General features: G+C 45.6%; 1 long non-coding RNA gene across 2 annotated transcripts; it reads left to right on the forward strand.

Annotated features, from left to right (window-relative positions):
- Positions 1-8,647: 8,647 nt before the first annotated feature.
- LOC127319612 (uncharacterized) lies at positions 8,648-12,015 on the forward strand. 2 transcript variants are annotated; one of them, XR_007862578.2, is made up of 6 exons: positions 8,648-9,155; positions 9,783-10,445; positions 10,838-10,964; positions 11,301-11,447; positions 11,554-11,628; positions 11,830-12,015. It is a non-coding gene; the product is annotated as an uncharacterized lncRNA (long non-coding RNA). The 2 variants fall into 2 exon arrangements; XR_007862577.2 differs by having other exon boundaries at positions 8,658-10,445.
- The last annotated feature ends 3,176 nt before the right edge of the window (positions 12,016-15,191 follow it).

The raw sequence follows: 15,191 nt of genomic DNA on the forward strand, positions 1-15,191 counted from the left end.
ACACCACAATGAAGCTTTTGGGAGGGTTTTTGAAATGTCCATGTTTGAAACCCAAAACGACTTCTCTTCGTGCTTGACTTCATAATTAAGACAAAGTTTAGGGTTAGGGGTAGATACATGATTTTTCTGGTTTGAATATGTCTAGAGCTTGTTTACCAACTTGAGTGCTTACTATATGACATAAGAAGGCTATATGCTTTGGTTTTTCATTTTTTTGAAATTTTATGCCCATTTGAATCTAGATCAAATCCTAGATACTGTTTTGGGTGATTTGTCATTCAAAAATTTGGTATCATTCGGATCGGAGGAAGTATAGTTGGAGATGAATGGCCCACCAAGTCTCTGCCTTGAAGTTTGCTCTTTGACCAGTATTACTACTCGCGAGGTGCCGAGGAGACGGGGAGGCCAAATTTAAGAACTAACCTTTGCTCTTGCCGTCTTCCTCTGTTCACCTCGGTGTTGACATCTTGGTATACTCCGTCGCCACCATGTCGGGGAGCAAGTCTCGCCACGTAAGGGCTCGTGCGGCTGCGGCGAAGCTGAGGGAATCCCAGCAATGGCGTCCCCGTGCTCTTTGTCGAGGTGCCTTCTGCGCAAGAGTCTTCAAGGGCGTCGCAGCCCGCGACTGCTACCTTCAGGCGATCCTCCGTTCTTGCGCATCTTTCTATGTCTTTCACAACTTATCATCCCCTCCTTTTCTTACCTTCTCTCAATCGTATATTCAGGTCGGGCGGCCTTAGTTTTCCCGCAGCCCTCCTGCCTGCGGAAACATCTTCCACGGAGCCAAGTTCTCAAAGCAGCGAGGTATAGACATTCGTGCAAATTGGGATTCCCATTTTCTCTTTCTTGGTACTTCTCTGGGTACACTTCTGATTTTGTGCTCCATCCCCATCTGATAGAAGCCCCGCTACGAGATCGGTCCCATTTTAGAAATGGTTATGGGCGATTTCTGCGTCGAGACGGCGGACAGAAGCGCCCTCGCCGATGAGTGCATGAGACTTTATTCTGAGCTCGCCACTGAGAAGATCCGGATTCGCATTCTCGACGATATCGCCATGAAATCGTTCACTGCGAGTAATGAGATCCAGCGGCGGAGCCTCGGCCAGGCGGAGTGTAACACCTCAAATTTCAAATAAAGGAAGAAGAACAAGTGCAATTATCCAAATTTGAGAACCAACAAAAAACTTTTCAAATTTCATATAGTACCCTGCATAGGACTTGTGCATTTTGAGTGCTATGCCATGATGAGTGTTATTTTGGGTATGTGATAAACTCTACAACCCTAGAGTGAACCAATGATGATCACCAAACAAATAAATGAAAAAGAGAAAGAAATCAAATAAGAAGAAAACCCTAAAAACCCTAATATAAGACATATGCTATTTTTATAAAATTTGACCCTAGACCCATTTGGTCTTCACCATTAGTGGTAATATGTTATTAAATGATTATTACAACTTTGAGAATCAAGAAACTCCAATTAAATCAAAGCCAAGAATAAAAACATGATCACATGAGATAATGGTCAATTTTGATTTTTACAATCTGGTCACCACTTTGAGCCTCTCTATTTCAAAATTTCCAAACCAAACACATCCAACTCTTTGCATGTCATCCAAGTACACACTAAAATGAACAACTTTTGTAAAGGAGACTACACCAAATTCATCTTGGATCAAGAACTAGGATCAAACAAAGTAGGGACTTTTTATTACAAACAAGATCATCACATTGTTGATTTGGATCAAACCAGACCTAATCTTGAGCACCACCAGCCCTAGCAATGACCACCAGACACCACCACACCAAGCCCATGCACAAAACCACCATGGACACGACCAAAGCATGGCCAACCATGGCCATGCCGGCCATGTCGCACCTCGACACGCCTCCCCTCTCTTCTCTCCACGATCGCCACGACCACCATGTCCAGTAGCTCGCCCAGGATCCCAGCAGATCGCCTGTACCCGCCCTGGTCGCGAGAACGCCGACAGAGCCCGGACGACGCGCGCCCACGACGTCCTCGGCGCGCCGCGAGCGGCATGGTGACGTCGCCGTGCACGGACCCGTGCGGCACGGCCACGCGGCGCCTGCAGTACACCACCGTACCCCGACCAAGCCCGCGCGCCCTGGTACCTGGCTTGCCACGCGGAGCTCGCCGGACACGCTCTCGTCATCCCCTAGCACCTACCGTCGCCGGAGAGGACGGACGCGCCCGCCACGGCCGCGCCAGTACGAGCAAGCGCCCGACCACCGTACGCCGCCATTGACTGCGCCGTTGACGCTCAGAGGACCGCGGTGACGTCGTGAACACGACCCCGTCGTCGCCTAGCCCTCTAGACCCCCGGAACCGCCGCGCCGTTGTCGACCTCGCCGCAGCACCCACGGCACCTCACGCGCCTATAAAAGGAGGCCTCTCTGGACCAAACCAAGCACACCACCATGACCACCACTCACCACCGCTTCGCCCAGCACTGCTAGCCACCTCAATCGTCGCCGGAGCAAGCTCAATCGAGCGATCGGAGCCGCGGAAGCCCTGGTGAAATCGCCGTCGATTGGAGCCGCCCCTGGAGTCGCCACTGCTACAGGCTGCATCGCCGTCGTCTACACCTTCGTCGAGCCCACTGCCCACCCTAGCTGGAGCCACGGTGAGCTCTCCGACCCCCTACCTGAGTCGCCGGCGAACCCCTCTCTCGCCGTCGTGACGATGAACCCCGGCCGTTGGATTGGATTCTGATCCAACGCGCCGCAGCAGCCTATACCGTTTCGGTGTTAAACGTCGCTGACGAGCGGACCCCACCCTGTCAGCGCGCCGCGCGTCTGTGGACCGTGGTTGGGCTGGACTGGGCTAGGTTGGGCCGTTTCATTTTGAATATGGCCCAGTTAGTGTTCCCGCCGGCCTAATTAATTCAAATTTCGTTTAAACAATTTTGTTTGAATTCAATACTGGACCCAACTTTGAAAATTCATAGAAACTGCTTGGCTTGGCCAAATTTAACAAACTTTATATATTTAGAAAGCTTGGGAAATTATCTACACAATGCCACTGGTTTGAACCCTAGATATATTATAGAATTAAAATGGAAAAAGAAACAAGGCAGGGACTTTTCTGCCTTAAAACAATTATTAAAAATCAACTAAAATAGATATTGGAATAATTCCAACTCTTACAGTTCACAAATGACTTACACTAATTGATTATGCAATAAAATGGTGTGGTCACTTTGCATGATCATGCCCTAGATGAATTAATGGACAATATGGCTAGTATATTAAGTGAAATTGTCCCAAAATTATTATGTAAATCATATGGAGGAATTCCCTTCATTTAAATCTTGTCTCAAATGAGTTCATGAGATGTTTGCACCTCTGGTTCAAACACTCCTATATGAATTTTTAGAGATTTAAAACATTTAGTGAATGATAAAATAGTATGAGGTGAATTATCTCATTTAAATCATTTTCTCAAATAATGATAATGAATACTTGACTTAGGTCAATATGAATTCATATATGATTATTTGAGAAGTTAAATCTTAAGAAGATTTCAATAAGAGGAAATTATTTTCTCAAGAACTAAATGAATATTATTAATTACATATGTAATGAGAGGAAATTATTTTCTTTAATAAATACAACCAATGCACCTAATTATTTTATGAGTGTGCTTAGCATAGTTTGTGTGAGATAATGATGTGCTTAGCATAGACTCTGAACTTGCTTAGTGATTATACCTTGTATTCAAATTTAGACGCTAGTACCGGCAATTACCAAGAGGAAGGAGAATTCTACCAAGAAGAGGAAGAAGAGAACCTTGAGAACTACCAAGGCAAGATAATACTCTTGCAAAGTGCAAAGCCCACCTTGGGCAAGGCACCATGATTTTATCTACCTTCTTACAAGCTTATCCTATTTGTTTACCCTACAAGTCTTACTTGTTGTGTTTTTTTTAAGTGAGTTATTCAAATGGTATAGTTGAGCAAAACTGTTAGAGTAGCAAAGTTAGTTCTATAGATGGCAAGCAATGTAGCACCCCTCATGATTAGTGCTAGTGCTAAAATACTAAAACCTTGACTACTCTAGATGGGAACATGGGACTTGATGAAATTGAAACCTTGGAATGGTGAGCCATTCCATTGAAAGTTTTGAAGTTGAATATGACCAAGAAGAGATGGTGATTTTTGACAAAATCCCATTGATAATTGTGAAGTTAAATGAGACCAAGAGAAGATGGTGATTTTTGATAAAACTCTGATATTGGTTTGAATGCGATACCTTTCCAAATACAAGTACCCCACAATACCTGATTATGGGTAGGGCTTAACTGGAAGTTTATACATCTTAGTATGGGTTCCCTCTGAACACACATCATAGGGGTTATGCCGAGGCTGCCTCCGTTGTTGAGAAAGATGTGAATTGAGGTGAAATTGTCCGGCCAAGCCCTGTGCAGTTCCCAGGTTAACAGTTGGTTTTCACTGGGAGGCCAAGCTCATGGGGAGAGGTGCTCATACTAGGGTTTATAAGTGAAAGGTTAGGGTTGATGATCCGCGTACTGTGTTACGGTGACTCGGAGTTATTCCGACGGATGTAATCAAATGTTGTGGCACAAGTGTGCAACCTCTGCAGAGTGTCAATCTATTCGAATAGCCGTGTCCACGGTTACGGACAATTGGAAAGGCCATACAATCTCCTGTGTCAGTCTTTTGAAAACTTTCATGAATATGAATGGTGACTTGGTGATTTGGTAGAATGATAACCATTGTGTGGGAATGACACTAATGTTCCCACTTGAGTAGCTAGCACATGCTCCACTCCTCATACACTAAAACTTGGCTTATGCAAGTAGAAATAGAGTTTAACTCCAAGAGCTAGCATTTTACATTGGTATTAGTTTGCAAGTACTTGAAGTACTTACGGCTTTGTCCCTGGCTATTCAAATGGCCAGAGTACGATGATGAACAGAACTACCGCGAGGATGATCAGCAGGACGCCTATGATAACTAGGAGCTTTCTGACGTCAAGCGTTGGCCTGTGGACTACAGAGTCCCTTTATCTTTACGCTTCCGCATTGAACTTGTGATTGTGTTCGTTGATCAATAGATCAACTATTTGTGTAATATGGATCATGTGATTCAAGTTGTAAGACCTATTGAGTTGTAATAAATAATGACTGTGATACTTAGCTATTATATCTCGCAACAACAATATTCCTGGGATTGCGATGAATGATATAATAGGCATTCGGACTTAAAAATCCGGGTGTTGACAAGTTGGTATCAGAGCGGCGTTTGACCTTAGAAAACCTTAGTTAGAATGGGCGTTCATAAAAAAACTTAACTTTGAAATCAAAATGAAGCAAGTATTTGTGAAAACTTACCATACTCTTGTCTTTGAGGCTTTTTCCAAAACTGGGGGATATCATGTTCTTTATTGTTTAAATATACTTAAAAGTTTGCCACACTTAATCACTCACTAATTTACTCCTCCATTTCACTTTCAGATGGAGCCGAATGAACCCCTCAACACCAAGTTCTACCAGCTCGGGAATGGTGGAGAGTTGATCTTCGAGCACGACCTCAACGCGCTCTCTGACTTCCTTGGCCGTCCTCACCCGGAGTTCCACGGGATCGAGGTGAACGACCAGGTCGGAGGCGAGTTGCAGTGGATCATCACCGCCGACTTGAGGGGCAAGCTGGAGCCTCCCACCTCGGAGAGGATCCTCTTCTCCTTCCGCGAGAGCAACTGGCTCGATGGTCTTGCACGTGGTCTTCAGGAGGCACTTGCACGCCTCTGTGGACAGAACGTGGTGCGCATACTGGCGTCCCGCTACGCCCACCTTGTGAGGCGTGATGCTATGGGTGTGCCCATGGAGCTGCAGTCGCACCCCCAGCTGAGGCACCACGCTGAGCATCTGGACTACATGCTGTACCACACTCAGAAGGAGTTAGACAACTCCCGTGCGTACGCGAACCAGACTCACCTCGCACTGATCACGCATGGCGATGCCATCAAGCAGCTGTCCAGGGACCGCAACAAGCTTCGCCTGAAGTGCGCGAAGAAGGATGTCACCATTACACGCCTTCGCGCCCAGATCGCATCACTTGAGGCCACCGTCAAGGCTCAGGAGGAGCAGCTGATGGAGATAGAGGAGGACGAGGCCGGTGCTGACCTTCGAGGAGGAGACGCCTTTCTGAGTGACGACGACGACTACGAGGAGGACGAGTTCACTGAGGAGGAGGACTACGCGTTCCTGGAGCCAGGACCTGATGATGTCGTTCCCATCGACATTGAGGATGAGGGTAGCCACACTTGAGCACGTATGTAGGTGTGAGTTGTATCCCATCCCGTGTATCGTAGCATGAAGGGTTCTTAAAACCCTGGGTATGAGTGTGTTCCCTATCCCTTGTATCGTAGTCTGAGAAATGGTTCTTAAAACCATAGAAGTGGGGAATGTTAGTTTGTAATGTGTGATGTGAAGTGAATGAATGTGTGTCTGTCATCAAAAGCATTCCAGTTTTACAAGTTTTAAATTTACCCCACATTAAACCTTAGACAATTCCCTCTTATCTTATAATCTTCTATATATTCAGATGGCCCCTCCCAATCGCAACAACAACGACGCCATGATGCAACTACTGCAAACCCTGCTTCAAGACAGGGAGACGGAAAGAGCTGAACGTCAAGCCAACATCGCAGCACTACAAAACCTTGCTCACCAAGGCCATGGGAATCATGATCACCCCGGATCCAAACTCAAGAACTTCCAGAACACCAATCCTCCGGTGTTTAGCAAGACTGAAGAACCCCTCGACGCCGACGACTGGCTTCAGACTATGGAGAACAACTTGGAAGTCGCCGGAGTCGAAGCCAATGAGAAGGTCCTGTTTGCAACCCACTACCTTGCCGGACCAGCCCGAGCCTGGTGGACCAGCACCCGTGCCATGAACGGAGGTCAAGTCATGACTTGGGCAGATTTCAAGCTCAAGTTCAGCAAGTACCATGTGCCCCCGGGTCTCATTAAGAAGATGCGGGATGAATTCCGCGAACTGAAGCAAGGAAGGATGACGGTGGTAGAATACCGCGACAGGTTCCTTACCCTGTCAAGGTACGCCCCCGATGAGACTGACACTACTGAGAAGAGGCAAGAGAGATTCCTGAATGGACTGCATGATGAGATGCAGACGGTCCTAGTCAACATTCCCTTTGCAGACCTGGAAGCCCTTGTTGACTCCGCCATCCAGATGGAGGGCAAGTTGAACCAAGCCAATGAAAACCGCAAACGCCGCATGATGCACCAGAGTGGGCCCAGCCATACTCCCAAGTATCGCCCCAGCTCAAGCGGAGGTTTTGCCCCCAGAAACACTAAGCCCCAGATGCAGACTTCACGCCCCGGATTCCAGAACCGGAGCGGAGGAAACTCCAGGCCAGGAGGCCACCACAACAACAACCACAACTACCAGAACAACACCAACAACTTCAACCGCGCGCCACTGCGAGCCCCCAACACCAATAACAGCAACACCAACACCGCTCCAAGGACTGGGAGCAACGCCATTCCGGTCGCAGCCAAGGACAAGTCCACCATCACTTGTTATGAGTGCGGTGTAGTGGGACACTACTCCAACGAGTGCCCCAAGAGGCTCGCCAAGCTCGCCGGCAACACCCCTGCACCCGCTCAGCAGCAACGCCGCGTCTCTACCGGAAAGAAGTTCGCCCCCAACAACCCCAACAACCGCAACGGCCGTCTCTTTCCACTACAAGAAATGTGTTAACTAGTGACCTTGTGACAACGACCATGGATAAATTAGTCATAACTCTATGACTATTTCGTAGCAATTGGTCCTAAGCCATTTTGGAGGGTCCAAACACTAATTTTCCACGACCATTCTAGTTAGAAAGGTCATAGTTTAGTTACACGAAATGGTCTTAGAGAAGATGATACAGTTTATAGTCTTATCTTTAGTTGATTACGACCAATTTAGATGGACATGATAGTTAACACGTGATGCATTAAAATGATTGGTCAGCCAATTCATCATCAATTTCGCCTACATGGCGTGTCCACATGTCAACTTTCGCGTACGTGTCTAGATAACACTATGTTTAAATCTAGAACCCACAAATTGACTCGACTACAATTATCAAAGGACATACTAACCTGACAAACGCTATAGGCGGGGTCATAAACTTGCAAGTCAGAAATAACACCGAGCTGTCAAAAGGGCCCAAAAACAGGTATACGACCATACAAGATGAACCGATCTGGTAGATGAGGGCCAGAAACAGACCTAACCATTGCTGAGAAAATAACACTAAAACTATAAACCATCCTGGGCTCGAACTCAAGTACTAAAATTTGGCTTGCAGTGCCAACTTCTCCGGCCTTCTCACTTTGGACGGAAATTTAGAATTCTTTTGCACAGCATATATACCAAAAAATGTACGAAGTATAACCCAAATTTTCCTCTCAATACCCCATTTCCGCCGCCCCGCTCCAAACTAAAATTTCGCTTGCAGCGCCAACTTCTCCCGCCTCCCCACTTTGGACGGAAAATGACCGAAAACACCCACAAATGTCGTTTGCAGCACCAAAATAATCAGGGTTAGTTTCGTGAAATTCCAAGTTCCTAACCCTAGACGTCTTATCTTCAGGCACAGATCCGCCGCCCAGGAGACTTCTATCTTTTGCGTTCCTCTTTCCTGCGCCTCTAGCACGCGGGATAGGGAAATTCACCGATGCCAAAGCCGCGCCGACGACGACGTGATGGCGGCGGCGCTCGCGAGCTCACCTCCTTCCTTCCCGTCATCTAGCGCCCACCACCGATCTCCCCCACCGCGCCCTGACATATCCCCTTACGGGATCCCCTGCCCTGCCGCCCATGGTTATGCACTCCGCCGTGCTCGACAACGCTAGATCCGTGGCCTTGGACGACCTCCCCTCACCAAGTTATTGGTTCCAGGAACAATTCGTCCTACCCTCTCTCGTCTGCACTAGATAGACTCTCTTTTTCTTGTTCGTTTTTAACCGGTCATCTCTGCATGTTTCTCTCAGATCATGAACCGCATCGATAGGTGGTGGAGGTGAGATAAGAGGAGGAAGGCGATTGGAGCGCAGTGCGCACCATAAGCATTAGCGACTCTGTCCTCGCCTCCTGGTCTAACAATTCCTCCTGCCTTCTCTTTTATGTTGTCATATCTACTAGCCGTGGTTGCCTTATAGCACTTCACTTATATTGTTAATTGGTAGTAAATCACTAGGTTGGAGAACATCTTTTTCTAATGTATCTGATTCGAGTTTATGAGAGAATAAAAAAGCTGCTGCTTGTTAGGATTGTTTTAGTGATTGCCGTACTATCTTTTTGATGTTCCATACATTTTTAACCTGGTACTCATTCTATTGATGTATCAGTTCGTCGTTTTATACTGATATCTAACTTTGAGACAACTGCATGTATGTAGCAGATTACTCTGTCTTCTATATCGTGATAGTACTACAGTTTATCTTCTATATCATGACAGAATGCCTCGCTACTGAAATAATCTGTTTATCTTCCTTCTATATCTTGACATTACTGCAGCACCAAAATATACCATGCCTACCTTTGCTAGCTCACGTAGTGCTCTTGCTGGCTAATTCATTGCTCTTAGTATCCCTTCAACCTCTGTTTATGCATTTTTGCATGTGTCTGCCTTAGGTAGCTTAGTGAGTGTACTTTCTTTTTAATTAATTCCTCTTGCTAGTGCCTAACTCTTATTCACTCTTCCATGCATGTGCTTTATAGATGGGTATATTCCATGCGTCAACCCTGGCTTCTGCACCCTAGTTGCATTTTGAGTTTGCTGCACTTTAAACAGCAGCGGCACTGCCTTCTCTGAACTATGTAAATCTTCAGTATTATCCATGTGATTTTATAGTCAATGGTGCTAGCCTGCCAGGACAAGCTATTACATGTCGGTGTTTGTACTTTTTTTCAATTGGTTATGCATGATTTGTTGTATACATGTTCACCTAATGTCTTAATATATGTAGTTGGTTTAGATATTAGCGTGCCAAATATGTGATTTTATTTATGTGATTTGCTTTATGTTGGGAATCACACGGTTTCACGCTACTTCAAATACGCTCTATTTGGTCCTGCTTGACTGCGCCAAAACTTATTTCAGTCCATCCTTGTTTGGTTGTGTGCGAAATCGACCATCCTTGTTTGTGTTGCTCCCTGTTTGGTGCGAAAATATGCAGCCAGCTTCATCTATCAACTAGCAGTCCATACATTGTAGGTCACTGCTATATTTTGTTGATACAAATGCAAGTGTTGGCTTTTTTTTTCTGCTGATTGAAACTTTCCTTCATGTTGATCTGGGAGGAGAATGCCCCAGTTGAGGTTGCTGCTCAGGCTCCAGCTCCAACTCCGGTTCTTGGAGAGCCCACGGACTCGATATAAAGGGTATGGCCTGATGCATGCATGCGCGGTTGATATTTAGGTGTTTCTGGATTGCAAACAAGACCCATGCGTACCCTTTGTTGCATCTGGATCTGTTATGTCTTTGAAACATTGAGTGTTCATGCTATATAAAAGAGATGGTTATTATTGTGCTAAAAAATCTGCTTCAACGGTTTAAAACATTATATAGCTTGATATTGGCATTCATTGCTTCACACCAAGATCATGTTGCTTGTACTGATCTTTGTGTTCCTGTTGCTTCTGTAATTGTCTCTTCTACTTTTGTTTCATTCCCCACTGTAAAGAATATAATAGCATATGTTTGCATACATAATACATTATATTTCAGTGTATCATGTTTATCCACAACTGATAAACACACCATGCACTTTCAGGTCTGGAAACAAAGCAGAAATGATAGTCGCATTGTTGGCTCGCCCTTTCTGAAGCTTGTTGTCCAAACCAGATGGATCTGTCCTCTACAGGCCTCGCCGTCCGCACATGTTCCCAGAGCACTATCAGGTTAATGTTATAGACTGTACTTCAATCTTATAGAACTGCCAATGGATGGATGGGTTCGTTTGCTAATGCAGCATTGTTTGAGCATGCATCGTACCATGTACTTATGTTACATAGAATATGCTAGCAATAGACATGTACCAAAGACCATGTATTTAGTTCAGCTGTCAATTATCCTAATAGCAGCAACATGATTATTTTTGTGGCTTGATCTCCAGTTCTGGATGGCAGAGCATGCCAGGTTCTTCGCTTGGCTTAGCCGCAAAACTGCCCTGTTTTGGGGTAGCTGTGATAGTTCTCAGTGTTTTATATTGATATCACAATGTTTCTCTTTCGTAGCCATGGTCTATAAACACGAGAAGATGTTGCGCTTTGACAAACTGATGCGGTGGGAAACGAGTCTGTAGTGAAAGAATGTTGCACTTCACTAGCGAACCCGGAGGGAGAAGTGGCGCTCAAGGTCACACATTATTTGGGATACTGCAGGTATTGTATGGTATGCTAACCATATTCATATCAGCATTTGCTGATTTGGTTTTTGAGGTATTTATTTGATCAGTCATATGGCCTTGACAACACTGGTCTTGCTTAGTTGATGTTGAAGCTGGAGTTATGCTGGGAGACAGTTACTTGAAGCTCTTCGCATGGTCAACCAGCGCTGCTACGGGTAAAATTTATGGTTACCCAGATTCAGTTTTAAAGAAACATCCATCAGCTGCTACATTTCTGAATTGTCTCACTCTATAACTGCTTATGTATCTTGGGCTACAGCCATCATTGCAGACATGATTCTATTTAATGATACACATGTTAGTAAATATCCTTTTCATCAAGCTCTAAAAGTATTGTCATTTCCTCTTCTTTCCAGGAGCTCTAGGTTGAAGAAATTTGAAGCTCCGGAATTTGAAGCCTGGAGCTCCACAAAGCAGATGCTACTTATAATTTGGCATGTTATATTGTAGTAAGCATATCTGGTTGTATGAACACTATGTAAAGTCTGTAGTAAGAATGCTTGTTACATTAGAAAAGTTTCTCATTCTTATACTGTGAGAAATAAGAACCTGATGAGTTATACTAATATCGTGAGATAGGCTGAAGCCTAAAAAAGAAAATGCAGTTTAAAAACTGTAGCCTAGAAAAGAAACAGAATGTAAAGAAGGCTGAAAGACCAAATGAGATTGGACTGTAAAAATAACGACCACAAACAGAATGGGCTGTAAAAAGGCCCAAGCAGAAAATAGAAACAGACGTTCGAAGGCTAAGGCCCAATAAAGAAAAAAGGCTGAAATGTCAGATTTGGCCCATTAAGATGGCTGAATTGGACTGGGCTGATTTCGATTTAGAACCATTTGGTTTGGTCACATTCTTGCCACGTCGGATTCGCCACGTCAGATCTGACGTGTACATGGTAGATTGTGAGTGACCAAGATTTTGGTCATGGAATCCATGACCATCAATTTTGGTCGTAGTCCTCTACGACCAATTAACAAAAAAAGGTCGTTGTGCGCCGTCAGTGACGCTCAACTGGCGACCAACAGTTATTGGTCATAATGTGGTCATAAATGTTGCACAATGACCTTCCAGTGACTAATATAGAGGGTCGCAAGTCACCATATTTCTTGTAGTGTTCACATGGAGGCAGAAGAAGCCCAGGAGGCACCGGACGTTGTCTTGGGTATGTTTCCTGTCAACTCAGTACCTGCCAGAGTGTTGTTTGATTCCGGAGCATCTCATTCTTTTGTCACTGAAGACTTTGCATCAACAAGTAAAATTCAACCTATCAGCTTGAAACACGTCATGATAGTGCAAATCCCCGGATCAACCACTAAAGCCAGAAAATTCTGTAAAAATGTACCCATGAAAATACATGAGGTAGAATTCTTTGCCAATCTGATAATTCTGGGAACCAAAGGTTTGGAGGTAGTGCTAGGTATGGATTGGATGGCCAAGCATCATGGAATGATTGATTGTGCAAGGAAAGCCATCACCATGACCAGTAGCACTGGTATTATAGTAGAACATGTCTCTGAACTCCTACCCAGAAAATTTACCTGCAACCAGAGTTTAACCAAGCCAACTTTGGATCAGATCAGGGTTGTCTGTCGATACCCTGATGTGTTTCCCGAAGGTTTACCCGGTATGCCCCCAGACCGGGACATCGAGTTCATCATAGAGTTAATTCCCGGAACCGGACCCATAGCCCAGAGAGCCTATAGCATGAACCCAGCAGAGCTTGTGGAGCTGAAGAAGCAACTGGATGAATTGTTAGCCAAAGGTCTGATTAGACCCAGTGCATCACCGTGGAGATCCCCAGTGTTGTTCGTGGATAAGAAGGATGGTGCCAGTCGATTATGTACGGATTACCGTAAGCTTAACGATGTCACCATCAAGAACAAATACCCCTTACCCAAGATAGAAGACCTGTTTGACCAGCTGACCGGTGCTGTCGTATTTTCAAAGATTGACCTCAGAACTGGATATCATCAGCTGAAGATTCGTGCATCAGACATTCCCAAAACTGCCTTCACCACCAGATATGGATTGTACGAGTACAATGTCATGTCATTTGGGTTGACCAATGCCCCTGCTTATTTCATGAATCTCATGAATAAGATCTTCATGAACTTTCTGGATAAGTTTGTTGTCGTTTTCATCGATGACATCCTAATCTACTCCAAGTCGGAGGAAGAACATGAGCAACACCTAGAAGCTGTCCTGGAGACCCTTAGAGAGCATAAGTTGTATGCGAAGTTCAGCAAATGTGAATTTTGGCTGAAGGAAGTAGGATTCCTGGGACATATCTTGTCTGCAGGAGGAGTTGCCGTAGACCCCGCCAAAATCAAGACTGTTGCAGAGTGGAAAGCCCCAACCACCCAGACCGAGGTCCGCGCTTTTCTTGGATTAGCCGGATACTACCGCAGATTTGTAGAAGGCTTTTCGAGCATCGCTCGACCAATGACTCAGTTGTTAAAGAAAGATAAGAGGTTCGAATGGACGGACAAGTGTGAAGAGAGTTTTCAACAACTCAAGCTTAGACTGACCACCGCCCCAATCCTGATCATGCCGGATATCACCAAACCCTTTGACGTTTACTGCGATGCTTCCAAGATTGGTCTTGGATGTGTACTGATGCAGGAAGGAAAGGTGATATCTTATCTGTCTCGGCAACTGAAGCAGCATGAGCAGAATTATCCCACCCATGACCTCGAACTCGCAGCCGTAGTGTTAGCACTGAAGGTGTGGCGCCATTACCTCATGGGTAATCGCTGCGAGATCTATTCTGATCACAAGAGCCTGAAGTATATCTTCACCCAGAAGGAGCTGAATATGAGGCAGCGGAGATGGTTAGAGTTGATCAAGGACTATGATATGGAGATCCACTACCACCCCGGCAAGGCCAATGTGGTAGCGGATGCATTGAGTAGACTGCCGTGTCAGCTAAACTCAATGATAGCAGAAGAACAACCCAGCCTGCACCAGGAGTTTGAGCAGTTTAGAATGGAGTTAGTCGGTAAGGGATTTCTAGCTAGTATAGAGCTACAACCCACCCTGACTGGTCAGATCAAGGAAGCCCAGAAGGGCAATGCCAGCATTGAAGGGATCAAGAAGCAGATAGCTGCGGGGAAAGCCCCGGGATTCACCACTAATGAAGAAGGAGTCCTGTGGTACAACGGACGTCTGTGTGTACCGTCAGACTCAGAGTTGAAGCAGGTTATTCTGAGGGAAGCCCACGACACCTTATACTCTATCCACCCCGGCGGTACCAAGATGTACCAGGATTTGAAGGAACAGTTCTGGTGGCATGGAATGAAGAGGGAGATTGGAAGCTACATCGCCAAGTGCGACATCTGTCAGCGAGTCAAGGCAGAACATCAGCGACCCGCAGGACTGTTGCAGCCACTACAGATTCCCGAATGGAAGTGGGACTCCGTAGGAATGGACTTTATCACCGGCCTGCCCAAATCCAGCAAGGGAAATGATTCCATCTGGGTAGTTGTTGATAGATTGACCAAGGTAGCCCACTTCATTGCTGTCAAGACCACCTACCAAGGCCCAAAGTTAGCGGAGCTGTACATCTCTAGAATCGTTGCACTACACGGAACACCGAAGTCCATTGTGTCCGATAGAGGTTCACAATTCACCTCAAGATTCTGGCAGAAGGTGCATGAAGGATTAGGAACTCGTCTGAATTTCAGCACTGCCTATCACCCGCAGACTGATGGACAGACC

Source organism: Lolium perenne, chromosome 5 (assembly GCF_019359855.2).
Source record: "Lolium perenne isolate Kyuss_39 chromosome 5, Kyuss_2.0, whole genome shotgun sequence".
Classification (NCBI taxonomy): domain Eukaryota; kingdom Viridiplantae; phylum Streptophyta; class Magnoliopsida; order Poales; family Poaceae; genus Lolium; species Lolium perenne.